Genomic DNA, 13224 nt, shown 5'->3' on the forward strand with positions numbered 1-13224 from the left:
GGGGTTATTTAGTATACCTCACCAAGACTCGGAAAGACAAATGCTCCATGTTCTCTCTTATTTGTGGAACCTAACTTCAACTCTTCAGATGTGACTATACAGCCTAGGGTAGCCAGAAAACTTTAAAGGGAGCATGAGAGTGGGAGGAGAGGAGCTCCAGAGAGAGGAAGAGGAAGACTACGGTAACATGAATGGGGAAATGGGAAAAACTAGGGGAGGAAGGGGAAAGGAGGACAAAATAGGACAGCACATTGGAGCCTACCCCAATAATTGGGAGACGTTTCCTAATTTCAACAGCACTAAGTGGTTCCTTACCCATCAAAACATGCCAAGTCCACCTGCCTGTATTTCATAATAAGAAAGGGTTAATTTCACAGGCCTCTTTGGATTTCTATACCATAGAACCCTGAGACTGGACCTCTTCCCTCATCATCTGACCACACAGCCTATCAGGTTTCATCAAAATAGCCTGCATCCCCTTCCTCTATGTGCCCACAAAGGCCACCACACCAAAGGGAAGTGATCAATTTGCAGGCACCAGAGTTCATGTCAGAGGCAGTCCCCGTTCTCCCACACCCTCCCCCCGGCCATCGTGGAGAATGAGCTGTCCATAGGCTAAATCTGAACAGGATGTCTATGTGCTCTGCGTGCACTGTCCTTGGTTGGCACATCAGTTTGTGCAGGACCCCCTGGGTCCAGATCCAGCGGCCTTGATGGTCTTCATATGGAGCTCCAGACCCCAGTCTTCAATTCAAGTGTATTAGCATCTTTCTTGTGGTTATGTATGTTGTCATCTGTGACACATTCAACCAAGATTGTTTTGCCTACTCTCTGCCTAGAACTCCATGGAGCTGACAGTCTGGAGAAGACAATGATGAGGTAAATGTGCTATCAAGCTGTTGTGAAAAACGCAATTAAGGGCAGTTGTGCTTAACTGATTATAGTCCCACCAGGTGCTCAATTCAGCCTGGTCCTTTAGGAATGCTTTCGAGAATTGTCCATAAAATGGTGAATGGTTTGTTCATGGGATCCTACCTACTGTGGATTGAGTTTGTCTCCAGACGGCAGCATCCTCACACAGACAGGGGCACCTGAGGGGATTCTGTGCTTGCAGCTAAAACCTAAAAACTTAGGCAGCAGTGTAACCTTAAAGCACTCTGAAGAGATGTACTGGAACCAAATACTGTTGTCACTTAGCACATTCCCCTTGCATTTACACGTAATGCAGTTAGCGATACTCCTAAAATGCAGAAAAACATGCAAATGGCACTTCCTTACAATTCACTCTGAGCAAACCACTGAGTGCCCCAGAGGCTGCACGCAAGTGGCACCACTATGGCTGTCGGTTGGAACAGACACAATTGGCCATGCTTTTACTCCAGGCTGGGGAACATCTTTGAATGTTATGAGCTAAGGGACTTCAATAATTCTTATCTCACAGCATTTCCATAAAGAGTGAGCAGTAAGTCATGGAAGCGCACTTTGTCTGTTAAAAACATATGAATGCTTGTTTTGCAAGTTTGTGGGATAGATTAGCCTCATATCTGTTCCCAGCCCCAGACTATACCCAGAGCGTCATGGGCAGGTAAAGTGTATAGAATCCTGTCTTAGGCGGGTAATGTAAAGTGTATAAAAGACAGTCTTAGGAAGGTAGCCCAAAGTATAAAGAATGTTGGGTTTTGTCTACTGGAAACTTCCTTCTCTGTAATTTTCACCAGCTTTAAAAAAAAAATAGATGGTTTCCTCTGACACATTTCTCTTCATCATCTCTCCTACTGCGTTCACCACGATGGAATGCAGTCAGCGGTAAACAAGGGTCTGCCCTCAGCATCCAGTTTATTGGAAATAAGAGCTGTATCTCATTTTTCTTTGCATGTTTGTCACGTAGTCTTATATTTGGCATAGAGTAGGCAGTCGATAAATGTTTGTTGAAATTGTTGAATTAATTTGCCATCAAATGACAACGCCCTCCTTCCTGCTTAGATGTGTCTCGCAGCAAGCAGCCAGGCTCAGCAGGGTGGAGGAGATGAAGCGAATTCATCTAAAATCAATTTATTGGGGGGGGGGGGATGTGCTGTATTCAATGAAATGATTCAGTTTCATCTTTTGTAGAGCGCTTCAGACCAGTACATGACCACAACTTTATGTCAAGTATCAAGTCCCTTAAGTCATGTGGAGATATATTACATTTTTTTGTACATAGTGTAATACTATAAAAAAACAATACAAACAGTCCCGCAGGAGATAGAGTTGTAGAAAGTGACAGTTTGCCTGGCAATGGCAGGCTCTTCCATGGTTGGAAAAGAAAGCGTTTGCTTAGACAATGCCTATGCGCACAATGTATCAATTTTCAGAGAGCTCCCCTTCTAAAGGGGAAGGACATGTGTGTCTCTCTTTGAACCCGAGCACTTCATTCTAGTTAAGCAGACTGAAGCTCCAAAGACAGCTCAAGGTTGTTGTAAGAACTCCGTGGGGCCCTGCCTATCTTTTCTGAAACTGATGAAAATACTTAAGATAGCTCAGGTTATGGATCAGAAAAATATATGTCTGACTGGCTGATAACTTCTGTAAGCTAGAGAGGCCTCGCTGAAATGAATTATAGTAATTGACTGGAGCGATGCCCAAGTGTGCTTAGCTGAATGTAGCCACTCAATAGGTGCTGCTTGCTTTTTTTTTTTTTTTTTAACCAAGACATGAAAACAACTGCAAAGTCTGATTTTTAAGTTTAAAAAAAGAAAAAAGAAAAGAAAAGAAAAGGTTTTTCCCCCTCTCTCTTTGAATGTCAGTGCTGATATTTTGTCTACAACTAGCCAAGTATTTGGCCTGTTTGCTACCACATTTTTAACACAGGCAAATCAGTTTTTAATGAGTAGACACCTCCCCACCTGACAAAGCTGTGAGGCAGATGAGCTTCCATGCTGGTACCTTGACCTGCCACTGAGACTAAAGTTCTCCACTGAGAAGGCAAAGTCAAAGCTTCCTTGAGTCAGCATATGTGAAACCCTGTGCAAACCGTACTGCCCTGGCCACACCCTTAATCCCCCGAAACTCATTGCTCACACTGGCAACTGAGCTTATGTGCTACTGCCTCAAAGACAAGAATTATTTAATTACATTTTTTTGTTTCTGATATTATAATTTACTCCATCATTTCTCTCTTTCCTTTCCTCCTTCCAAACCCTTCCATATACCTCTCCTTTCTTTCAAATTCATGATCTCTCTATTTCATTAATTGTTGTTACACACACACACACAAATATGTATGGATTCCTAAATATAACCCTCTCAGTCTGCATAATGTTATTTGGATGTAGGTTCTCAGGGGCTGACCTTTTTCTATTCGATAACCAGTCAGTGTGTTTCTTCCATAGGAAGACTATTTCTCCTGCTCTCAGCACTCCTTAGTTGCCTGTAGTTCTTTGTATAGAGTTGAAGCCATGTGGGCTTTCCACTGTCCACTTCAACCTACATTTATTTCTGATAGGTTCTTTTGGTGGCCAACCCTGGAGCCACTTTAATAGTAAAAACTGACACAGCTGGCTCCATGGAAAGTCAGATAAGAAGACACCTCTGACGGTCCTTTTAGCACGTCCCAGGTCACAACATAAGCAGTTTTCAACCTGTGCACTCATGTCTTCTTATTCTGTGGTCCCTATAGTTTTTCTAAGAGCACTAAGTTAAGGCCACATGACCCATACTTTCTAGTCTTCAAATTCTCTATATAACTTTAAACATATGGCACATACAAATCATCCATGAGTTAACAATGATGGGTATCCTAAAAGGTGTAGAAATAAAGCCATAGTTTCTCATGACTTTAATCAGAATTGTATCCCCAAGACTGTGTGTTAAGGGCCCTGTGGCCAGCTGATGGACTTTTGGAGAAACAATTGTGCACTTCTTTAATAAAGATTTAGCCTCTTGGTGGATTATAGGAAGTCATTATCGGTAGGTGGTATAAAACTAAGGCATTGGAGCCTACATAAAAGACCTACGTCACCAGGGCAGGCCATGGGAAGACACTATTTCTCAGATACTTTCATTCTTTGGTACTCTCTCTGCCAGGTGGTAAGTGGGTCTATCTGCCAAAGCATTGTCCTCTCAAACCCAGAAACAGCAGAACCAAATAGCATGGGCTGGAACTCCTTAAGCCATGAGACGAATTGTATCTCTGGGCATTTGTCACAGTCACAAATAAACTAGCACACCCTTATGTTCAAAATATACTATATGCAGGAATGGAGTCATCCGTTTTTCTGAAGCCTTTATTTTGTACAATTAATATACACTTATTTTTTTTTTAATGCAAGCCTGCATGTGACGCTATTTCACTGTGGTGTTTGTTAATGTCTCATAGTTCAGTTAGAAAACACAGTGCATGCTCGTTATGTGACTTCTACACCAAATGCTTAGCTTCTTTGAGAAAATGAAGAAAGAAGCAAATGGATAGACGGTAGGCAGATAAAACAATTTCAAACTGAAAAAAATAGAGGGAAATGTTCTTAGATAATTCAATTAAAAAGATGCATTTTCTTAAGATGAAGATGCTGAAGTAAAGCCATCAACTGGTCGCTTTTGGTTGGGGTACAGCTGGGGAAAGACACAGTTTTGTTTAAGTGGCCAGCCACTGGGAGTTTGGCCATGATCCAGTGAGAACATGGGCAATACAGATTGGACTGTTTATTATTTATCTTCTTGATGATGAGGAGGGAGATCCCAAGGATGGGCAGCAGTCCTGGGAAGACTGGGAAGTGAGGGTGCTCAGAGTTCATGATGTGAAATTCCCCAAAAATCAATAAAAAATTATGAGAAAGGATGAATTTTTCTAGGCTCAAAAAAAAAGTAAAATTGAAATAATTTTGTTTGATTCTGGGGTTTTTTTTTTTTTCATAAAGTAAAATCAAGAATTATCTGACAAGAAATATATACTTTATTTTCCCAGAGTAAAAAATTAATTTACTTTCCTATAAAGGCAGTCATTTATGAAATTAGAAAAGGGTCAGTGAAGGAGGGGGAATGAAGCTTTAAGGAAACGGGTGTGGAAGTAATGGAACACATGTGAAGGTAGAAAGGAAACCCCGGGAAGACAGACGGTACAGATGAATGGGGCAAGGAAAATGAGAAAAGGGGAAAGCATGGTGCCCTGGTTGTATCTACTGATTGAAATCTAAGGAAGACCAGTTCGCTCCTTTTTCCTCATTGGCTGTCTGAAGGCCAGATGGGTCACCAGCAGCTCTACAGGAGTCACCTACAGAAGTTTGGCCAGGGTCCTCGCTCCTGCGCGTTTGCTCTAACCGCCATGGTCTGATCTGGAAATACGGGCTCAACATGTGCCGTCAGTGTTTCCACCAGTACGCAAAGGACATAGGCTTCATTAAGTTGGACTGAGTGACCTTGAGTGGATTATTCAAGACTGTCTACCCAGTGAAACTGATCATGCTAGCCTTTGTACATAAAGAATAAAAAAAGTGAAGACCCAAAGAAAGAAAGAAAGAAAGAAAGAAAGAAAGAAAGAAAGAAAGAAAGAAATCTAAGGGAATAGCTTAAAGTTCCTTCAACAAATAAGTTAACATTTACAATACATTTTCTAAGAAATTTAGTTACATTGATACATTTTAAGTCCACAATAACCCTATACAATAAAAGTAAGAATCGTTATTACATTTGTGTAACAGACGGGAAAATGGGAAATATCTACAGATGACAAAGCTAGGCCAGAAGATGACAGTCTGTGTCCCTCATCCCTGCAGATGCTACCTTTTGAAGTGGCATTCTCCCTGGAAGTCTCTCTCTGAACTTCTAGCCAGGCTTCCAAGTACTTCTTTAAGTCAAGTAGTACATTTTTTTTTTAAATAAAATGGAATCTATGGAGTTTTGAATGACTATTATAAGCTGACCAGCAACAATAAACTTTTTCATTCATTATTCATTTGGTACATTTGCCACAATTATGAATCTATGAGACATATGTAAGGCATAAAACATTGCAGAATGACCACCTATGAGTTCTAACCCATTTTGCTGAGATATCTTACAGTAACTCAATAAAGCAGTTGAAATTGTATGCTTGCTTCCTATGAACACCTACAGGAGTGTGTTAGTCTGATAGGCTATTACAACAAGAACTTGTTTCTCATGGGTCCCGAGACAGAAAAGTCAAGTGTGGCTTACAGAGGAGAGCCACCTTCTCAGTGTCAGGGCGATTTTTTTTTCTTCCTTCTTTATAGAGCTACCAGTCACACCTGAATCCTGCTCTCATGACCACTAACTGCCTTCCAAAGCTGCTATCTCCACCCATCAGCACAGTGAGGACTGGGGTGTCAAGATGCAGAAGTGTAGTGATAGCTGTATGTTCCTGGAGATGAAAACTGAGAATTTGGCATGACACCAAAGGCATTCCGTCGGGACTACTAAGCAGGTGCCTGTGCTCTAATCGGCATTATATACAAATCATGAAGCCATATCAAGGCCAGGTCATTCTTGTCATGGCAAAAAGCACACATCTAGGCTTGCACATCAGAATCTGAATAAAGCCAATACTCAGTGTGAATTCACCCACCCCAAGAAACTTCCCATGGGTGATGGGCAAACTCTGCATACACCTCCAATCAGCCTGTGTGTGAAGACTTCAACAAGCTGCTCCAAGTCTATAGCTGCAAACAGAAAAGAGAAAGTCCTTAGAGCCATTTCCAGCTTCTAGTAACTGAGGAACTAATGAGGCCCCTCAATCAACATCACCAGGGTGGTACTGTGCTGTCCACTGGAGTCTACAGCATGCTGTTGTCAAGTGTGGCAGTTATTTTATGCACCCATGCAAGTCCCATTCTGAGTTTCTAGCAAACTACATGAAATATTTCATTGTCAATTTTTCACTGCTTACAGTAAGATCATTAGGCAGCAAGTATTATCGATCCGTTTCTCCTTTGCCTTCCTCAATGTGTTCTGCAAAACAGTAGCTTCCTCCTCTTCCCTTCTAAGAGGAAATGCCTGAGTGGATCAGTAAAGGTTTTTTTCCGCTAATCACAGTAGTCTTTGTTCTCACCCCGTTTGTTTGTTTGTTTGTTTGTTTGTTTGTTTGTTTGTTTTTTGAGACAGGGTTTCTCTGTGTAGTCTTGGCTGTCCTGGACTCACTTTGTAGACCAGACTGGCCTCGAACTCACAGAGATCCACCTGCCTCTGCCTCTCGAGTGCTGGGATTAAAGTCATGTGCCACCACGCTCGGCTTGTTCTTTCTCCTTAAATAGCATGGGACCTCTTTGGGGTTTTTGTTTGTTTTAGTTTTTTATTAAACATTTTTTACATAATACATATATACAATAAACTACCTATAGCAAGAAGAACCATGACACAATCAGGAATTATATAAATGTTAAGTTCTTAGTGTTTTGGCTATTGTATTTTGACAGGATCAAAGTATTTTTTCCTTTTTACCAAATGTCATTTCCCATGTTACATCAAAAGTCAAAATACCTTTCTCATGATGCAAATCCTTAGCCATTATAAGTGACATCACTATTCAACCCTCTGCCCACAATACCCACCACCATCCTATACCCTACAATCAAAAGCAATATGGTTTTATTCATACTATCATTATATTATTAATATCATTATTCTTATTGATGTAATAAGTTCTATAATTACATTTTCTTTGTCTTAAAGAAAAGATCATTTTTCTTTGCCTTAAAGAAAAGATAGTTGAAAAAAAAAGAAAAGAAAAGATAGTTGTCAAAGACCAAGGACTAATTTCATTCCCTGTAGCCTGTAAGCATCTTCCATACCTATTCTCACAATTCATTGTTTTGGAGTTTGGTTGACTAATTTGTTATTTATAGTGTTTTGTTCATTTTAATTGACTTTCCCTCTACTGGGAATTGAACCAAGCATTGCGTGCTAGGCAAGCAGTCTACCACTGATATGTATCTCCAGCCCTTAATTGGCTAGTCCTAATTTTTTTAGACTGAGCTTCTCGTTTGCATGTGGCATCCTTCCCCTACCCCCATCTCTTCCTTCTTTGTGGTACAATGTTATGCTACTTCCTTGGGATTCAGCAGCTGTCACAGGTCTGAGCTTTGCATCATCTGTATCTCCTACCTGAAACAACTGCCATTTCTTACGTTCTTCAACTGCATCAACAGTAGATTTTAACTATTTATTTGCAATATCATTATATATCAAGTATATTTTGTTACTGCCACTATTTGGTCATTTGGTGACATAGCAAGGCCTAAGCAACTTCATTCATTTGTTGGTGCTACAGGATGTTTCTTATAACAAAAGTAACACCACTCATTGGCAAGAAAATCATAGATTTTATGTACCTTTCCTTGAATTAATGAGGCTCCTCAAAACTAAAACTTGACCATAAGATTTTGTTAATTTTCTTTATTAAATGTACCCTGCCTCCTCAGTTTCTGCAACTGATGGGCAAATTTTATTTCAACGTGTACTGTCTAGCTGTTGGAATGGCTGCTCCCAGTGTTGTTGACCAGTATGCTCTTTCTAATCACTGACTTTGTTAAAAAGACACAACAGCATGAAGACCTTTGTTTTCAAATACTGTTGCCACTAACACACACAAGAATACCTGAAAACATCATTGCATCCTATAGCTTGAAAAACAAAATTAAAATATAAAAAAAAAAAAAACAGAAGTGCTCCAAACGTTTCTCTTTTTTCCCCTGTCATTCAATATTTATTGAACACTTGTCTTTTTTAATGTAATTAATTTATTCAGATAACAACTCAGTTGTTATCCCATTACTTGTATCCTCCCATTCCTCCCTCCCTCCCACTTTCACCCTATTCCCCTCCCTTAGGTCTAAGACAGAGGGGGACCTTCTCTCTCACTATATTGTCATAGGCTACCAAGTCTCATCTTGATAGCCTGTTTATTCTTTCTTTGCGTTCCATCAGGCCTCCCCTAACAAGGGGAGGTGGTCAAATATGGGGCACCAGAGTTCATATCAGAATCAGTCCCCGCTCTACACAGAAAATGCTGTACCACACAACAAGGACATATGCTCAACCATGTTCATAGCAGCCTTATTCATAATAGCCAGAGCCTGGAAACAGCATAAATGTCCCTCAGTTGAAGAATGGATAAAGAAACTGTGGTACATTTACACTATGGAATACTACTCAGCAATTAAAACCAAGGAAATTCCGAAATTTGTGGACAAATGAATGGAACTTGAAATTGTCATACTAAGTGAGTTAACCCAAAAAATTCAGAGGACTAACCAGAGGACCCAGAACCTATCTTGAAGAGACTCTTATTCATCAAATCTAGAGTGATTTTATCATCACAATAAATATAAAAGGTCATATATGGTGGTCTATTGAATTATATATGAATTTTTGTGTTGTTATTAACAAATAGACACATAAATAAATGGAAAAGAGTGATTACTCACATCAAAATGCCACTGAATAACCATAGATAGAGTTTTCAAAATCAACATTTTATAGCCATTCTTCTGAAATGTATTCAATTAAAAATCACCAATGTATGTCAGGTCCAGCAGCAAAGAGTTTAAAAGGAAAATCTACTTATTAGCATCTTTCTATCTTCCCACAAATCACTATCACTTCCCAAAAAAAAAAAATCAAAAACCAAACAAACAAACAAAAAACACTAGGGCTAACATACTGGAAGGTTACCATCATTATAAAGTGATCAAAATGAAGTCATCAGTGTTGCTATGCCCGGAGTTCTCTGTACCACTCACCCCTCATCTGAGAACCTCCTCCTTGCAGTAGATGGTAATTAACACAGAGGCTCGTGACTGTACATACAGCGAGGGCCCATGGAACATTCAGCCCTAACTAAGACATCTATGTCAAAGTGCTCACCTCAATGTGAAAGGATTTAAGTGCAAGAGTAGGCTTAAAGATTTTAAAAGCTGTAGATGGCAGATGAATCCAAGGCAAGGGCATCTTCCAGGCAAAAGGGGACTGGTGCACTCACAAACTGATAGCATGCACAAGAACTGGGCAAGCTCGAGCAAGACAAATACCAGCATGGGGAAAGGAAAAGTAGACACAAAATCCTACCCCTCAGCAAGAAGCCATTTGCCGTTGAACCCTGCTGGGGTAAGGAAAATCAGTTTCTCCAATGGAGCAACACTGAGTATATTAAATACACTCCAGAGCAGGCCTCATGGTTGGGAGTCACTAACAAACACATATTTTTGTGTGCTTTGTTGTTGTGGTGGTGGTGGTGGTGGTGGTTTGGTTTTTGTCTTTTTAGGTTTTGTTGGTTGCTTTGCTTGTTTTTAGGGTTTTGTTTTGGAGTTTTTGTTTGGGTATTGTTGTTGTTGTTGTTGTTGTTGTTGTTTTGGAGAAAGAGAAAAGAACATAAAGTTGGGTGGGTAACAAGATAGGAGGATCTGGGAGGACTTGGGGGAGAGAAAGACTATGATCAATATGAAAAGATTTTAAATAATAAAAATGACATCAACAAGATACCTGTTCATATGCTAGAAAACCAAGTAAAACTTGAATGTAACCATAAGAAAAATATCAGAAGAACCCAAATATGCCCTCTTAAAATAAACTATCCTAATTTATTCAAAAACACCAGTGGCAGGAAAGAAAAGGAAAGGCTAAGGAGTTGTTCCTGCTAAAAGAAGACTATGGACATATGAAAGCTAAATTGAATGCATAATCCTGGACTGAATCCTGGACTAGAAAAACAAAATGATAAAAGAAAATGTATAGTCAGTTTTCTCCAACAGAATAGAGCCAACGATAAATCACTTCCTGTACAGAATAAAATGAAGGCAGCCAGCCCCAAATTTGTCTGGTTTGTCAGCAACTCAACTGCCTCAGACTTTTTAAGGTTCTTTCAGTCTAAAGGCCAAAAACCTCAAGACCTTGGAAGAGATGATTGTTTTATTTTTATTACCTCTTTGAGAGTTTCATACATTGTATTTTCACCACATTCATACCCCTTTTCTCCCCTTAACTCCTACTGGATTCAGCCCTTACCTCCTTTCCTATCTCAAATTTCTGTCTTCTTCTTCCTCCTCCTCCTCCTCCCCCTTCTCTTCCTCCACCTCCTCCTCCCCGTCCTCCTCCTCCTCCTCCCCTTTTTTCTAATTGCTCTCTGGGGTTTATTATAAATACGTAAGTGGTGATAGAGTGATTCTTTTTATGAATTAGTTAATTAATTTCCTACATCCTGGTCATAGCCCCCTCTTCCCCCAGCCCTACTTTCCCCATGCCCCTCTCCTAGTCCTCAGAAAAGGGGAGCCCCCCCTACCCACCTACCCCAGATCATAAAGTCAAACCAGGACTGAGTTCAGTCTCTTCCCACACTTCCCCCTTCTAGAAGGATCTCTTCTTCCTGTCTTCTTCTCTATGACTCACTCAGCTTTCCTTCTTATACAAGCCAGGGCCACCTGGTGCCCAGAAGTGGTACTGCCCACAATGACCTGGGCCTTCCCATATCAACCTTTAAAAATATGCTGCAGAAATTTGCCCAGAGGTCTATCTGATGGAATAAATTCTCAATTAAAGTTTCTTTTTCCCAGGTTACTTCACTATGTGTCACCTAAACTAACCAACACAATTGACCCCTAGTCAACTTGCCACACAAACACTGTTAGTGTTACTGTTAAACCACAACCTTTTCCTTTCTTGCTTAGTCTCAAGATCTTGGGTTACTTTCACAATATAAAACACAAACCAACTTTAAAAATATCCCCACTTTAAATTTATCAACACTTTAAAATTCAAAAATGGCTTTTAAAAATCCAAAGTCTCTTAACTGTGAGTTCTTATAAAATAAAAAATAATAGAGGGGATCCAAGATGGCGGCGAGCAGTGTGGACCGCGTTTGGAGGCTCCAGTGAACAATTCAGGGAATTGCACAGATTTCTGAGCCAGGAACACCGAGGTCCGAACATCACGGCAGCGGGAGTGCTCCGCGGTTCGGAGGGACCAGGGTGCGGAGGACCTGCGTGCCCCTGCACACGGGAGGAGTGTGGTTTTTCTCTGATCGGAGCGGCAGTGGCAGAGGCGGCAGCACCAGCGGCACCAGCAGCGGCGGCTGAGGTTTGCAGCTCATAGCCTTCCGGTGGAGGCGATTGGTGTGGTGGCTGGTGGGAATTGCTGCGGGAGAGGGGACTCGGGGCAGGATTTGGGTCGCGTGGAGCCTTTGGACCCAGATTGGACTCGGCGGACAGTTCGGCCCCAGAGTCCCGGGTATTGGCCCGGCCCAGCAAACAATTCTGCCTGAGGCACTAACTCAGCGTGGCCATAGCTCCCCTGCTGTGGCGCAGGCGTAGTTGAGCACGCTGCTCCACACTAGGCACCACCTCAGCTCAGCGGCAGCTCCCTGCGGTGACACAGTCTGGGCGGAGCACTTGGTTTCACCACAGGCGCTAAACTCAGAGCAGCCGCAGTTCTCCTGCTGTGGCGCAGGCTTGGTGACGTGCTCGGTTCCATCCTAGGCACCACCTCAGCTCAGCGGCAGCTCCCCTGCGGGGACACAGTCCGGGCGGAGCACTTGTTCCAACACTGGCGCTAGCTCAGAGCAGCCACAGTTCTCCTGCTGTGGCGCAGGCTTGGTGACGTGCGCGGTTCCATCCTAGGCACCACCTCAGCTCAGCGGCAGCTCCCCTGCGGGGACACAGTCCGGGCGGAGCACTTGTTCCAACACTGGCGCTAGCTCAGAGCAGCCACAGTTCTCCTGCTGTGGCGCAGGCTTGGTGACGTGCTCGGTTCCATCCTAGGCACCACCTCAGCTCAGCGGCAGCTCCCCTGCGGGGACACAGTCTGGGCGGGAGCACTTGTCCCACCACTGGCGCTAACTCAGAGCAGCCGCAGTTCTCCTGCTGTGGCGCAGGCTTGGTGACGTGCGCGGTTCCATCCTAGGCACCACCTCAGCTCAGCGGCAGCTCCCCTGCGGTGACACAGTCCGGGTGGAGCACTTGTTCCACTACTGGCGCTAACTCAGAGCAGCCGCAGTTCTCCTGCTGTGGCACAGGCTGGACAGAGCTCTCGGTTCCACCAGCTCTAAGACTCTGGTTGGACACAGTGTACAGTTTGAATCCAGAATTCCTGGCTGAGATTGGTGGTCAGTTCGGGCCCTGAGTCAATAACTGACCACAGCACGCACTTTGGGCCAAAAGGCCCTAGTGGAGCTTGGTGCGTAGTCCCAGCCCAAAAATTCTGGCTGGGCCCTGTGTGCATTTTGGGCCCAAAATCCCTAGCTGA

General features: G+C 42.4%; 1 pseudogene; it reads left to right on the forward strand.

Annotated features, from left to right (window-relative positions):
* The first annotated feature begins 5218 nt into the window (after positions 1–5218).
* Positions 5219–5461, forward strand: LOC127194268 (40S ribosomal protein S29-like; annotated as a pseudogene).
* Positions 5462–13224: the final 7763 nt, after the last annotated feature.

Source organism: Acomys russatus, chromosome 10, assembly GCF_903995435.1.
Source record: "Acomys russatus chromosome 10, mAcoRus1.1, whole genome shotgun sequence".
Classification (NCBI taxonomy): domain Eukaryota; kingdom Metazoa; phylum Chordata; class Mammalia; order Rodentia; family Muridae; genus Acomys; species Acomys russatus.